Consider the following 2,919-nt stretch of genomic DNA (forward strand, 5'->3'; position numbering starts at 1 on the left):
GCTGCGATTGGGCGACGGCGGACCCGGGGCAAGACCTGTGCCGATCGGAGCGCGGGATTGGGCGGGACGCCGGGGTGTGGCCGCGCTGGACGTCGTGCGGGCCCGCCCCGGCTCCGCCAGACCCCGCGCTGAGGACTGCCCTCCCCGCCCCGTCTGGGATTTGAACCGTGGTTGGCCATGGAAGTTCAGTGCCCTAACTACGGTGCCACCTGCTGGCCTCGATGTGTCTGTTTTTTGTGCCAATGTCATGCTCTTTTACACTACACAATAGCCAAGATTTGGAATCTACCTAAATGTTCAAAAAGAGATGAATGGATAAAAAAAATGGAGGTACTGGGCCAACTAGTGGTGTGGTCAAGAAGGCTAGCTATTACATGGCCAGCTGCGCAGTTCGAGTCCCAGACCCTATGGCTTTCAGACATGCTGGGCTCCTGTGCGTGCATGGTCACAATCCAAAAAGGAGAAACAGACAGAAAAGATTGCACTGTGACCATGTCCCGTGGGGAGACTTCTGACTCTCCCCTACTCTGGGTCTCTCTAGCGAGCATGCACACCCTCTATCCAAAAAAAAAAAAAAAAAAAAACGGTACCACCAGGAGGGAGCAGTAGTGAGACCCGTGAGCAGCAGGACGTGGAAGAGTGCGTGAATAGTGGGAGGCAGAGCTCTGACAGTCCCCAACACTGAAGTGGGTTATTTCCACAAGGCTCTGGTACAGCTGGGGCATCCATGAGGTTATGGTTTTGCTTAAAATAGGATTTCTTTCCATAGCAGAAGAGCAACTGGCATGCTGGCTGTGAATCCTTGGTGAGCCATGGCAAACACGCCCCACGCTGGGCTCAGCTGTCAGTTCTATTACTGCTCCACAGCAGGGAGAGAGAATGACCGTGCGCTGGTGTTTCTGAGTGCCTCACTGTGAGGAAGAATGATCAGTCTCTTTCCACAGTTCCTTGGTTTATTTTTATTTGGGCATCAGAAAGAGAAACAAGAAGGAAATGCTCTTCCATTCTGAGATGGGTTAAAAGTGTCGCATTCCATAAAGGACCTCTGTCCCGGAGACGGCAGGTATGCCTTCACCCCCGCTCCCACAACAGGGCTTCCACCTCCGCAACGGTGCCATGCACCACAGGCCACAGAACAGCTCCGCGGTGCAAGCTGTGGAAAGAGTTCTGTGTTTCGGCGATGCAACTCATGCCTGGCACGTCCTCGGACTTGGAATTACTGTGTGATCCTGCAATTCCACGCCCATGGATCGGGTTTTCAGAAGTCATGATGCATTTTTGCATAAAAAAAAGAAAAACAAAAAAATACATCATGACTTTTCCAACAACCCAATTCAGGCCCAAGAGAAATAAAAACACATCCACTCAGAAGCTTGACACCTGTGCTCACAGCAGCTCTCTCTGGAACAACCAAAGGGAACGTCACCGGTGCCTAAGCAAGGTGGATAAGCAAGGCGTGCTTCATGCACAGTGGGGTATCCTGCAGGCTCCCTCTCTCTCAGCAGTTCTCTCTATCTCGTTCTCTTTTTTTTTTTTTAAGAGAGATTCTTCTTGCTATATGGCCCATGCGCTCGCCAGAGAGACAGAGAGAAGAGAGATGGAAAGGGAGAAATCACCCCCCGGGGGGATGGCCACGCCACAATCCTTTTCCTCCATTCTCCTCTCAGGAGAAGGTAAAGGACAGTTTGTGTCCCCACGACGCGTCAAAGCTCTGGGCCTGGTGTGGTAGTATTTGGAAATGACCTCCAGGATGAGGGCCACACAGACACGGCTGGAATCTCTGAGGTCCCACCTGACTCCCACCAACAGGAAATCCGCCTGGGTTGGCTACGGCAGCAGGGACCTGCCCTGCCTCACACGACACGCGGCGGGAACATGGTCCACGTGACAGGTGGGAAGGGACTTGCAGTCCTGACTCCTCTTTACAAAGCCCCGCGGGTGCCCTCGTGTCCTAGTACTGGCATCTCAGGCCACACTTACACCGGCTGGCCGTGCAGTCCTGCCCACCGCTCCCCAGTGCTGAATTCCTGACCGTGGCCAGGCTGCCATCTCCCCTGATTACATGTCTGCCTGGGACCAGACCCCCACCCCAGGAGCCAGGAGCCAGGAAAACAGGAGGACAGAGCGTTTGGGTTAGCTGACTTCAGCAGGTGCAGGTGACTGACACTGGAGGGAGGCAGGGCTGGGGCGGATGACCCTCTGTGGGGCCTTTGTCACTCGTGCTTCTCAACACTGGCCTTTATCAGAGCTCCAGAAACCCTAAAGAATTCATCGAAGCAAAACCCCTACAGTGAGTTCTCGCTAAGGTGGGAGCAGCCCCCGAGTGCTCTCAGGCGGCGGGGCACTCCTTTCCTGGCTTGGTGGGCATGCCCAAGTGTGGATACTGCCCTCCCTGACGCGCCTGCCCCTGGTTTCTGGCTGCGCCAAGCGGACATGCGGCCGGCAGCACAGAAGGCACCCTCCACCCTGGAGGGCAGGAGAAGCGGGCGGTTGAGGGTCCCCACAGCATCCTATCCCCTGTCCGCGGGCACGTACACAGAAACGCGCACTGCCAGTGTGCACGCCCCCAGGCGCGCGCGCATACTCGGAGAGGGACGAGAGCGGGACCCTGGAGGAGCGGTTTGGCCGCGAGCCAGGGCTCAACGTGTACAGGACCCGGGCAGTCTCGGGAGCTGCCCCGTGACTCCGGCCGTGCGTACGTAAAGTGAACCCGCGCTTGCGGCGCCCTCACCTGGCCCAGCAGGTAAGGCTGCCCCGGCGAGCAGGTGGAGAGCCCCGGCCCGCGCTGCCGCTCGCCGGGGTCTGCTCGGCCCAGCTGCCCACAGGAGCGAGCTCATGGCGCGGTGCTGCCACGCGAGTGTGTGAACACAGGCCCCGCCCCCTGGGCGGCTCCGCCCCGCCATTGGCTGCTGGGACAGA

This window comes from Tupaia chinensis, unplaced genomic scaffold (genome assembly GCF_000334495.1).
Source record: "Tupaia chinensis unplaced genomic scaffold, TupChi_1.0 Scaffold000159_1, whole genome shotgun sequence".
Classification (NCBI taxonomy): Eukaryota; Metazoa; Chordata; class Mammalia; order Scandentia; family Tupaiidae; genus Tupaia; species Tupaia belangeri.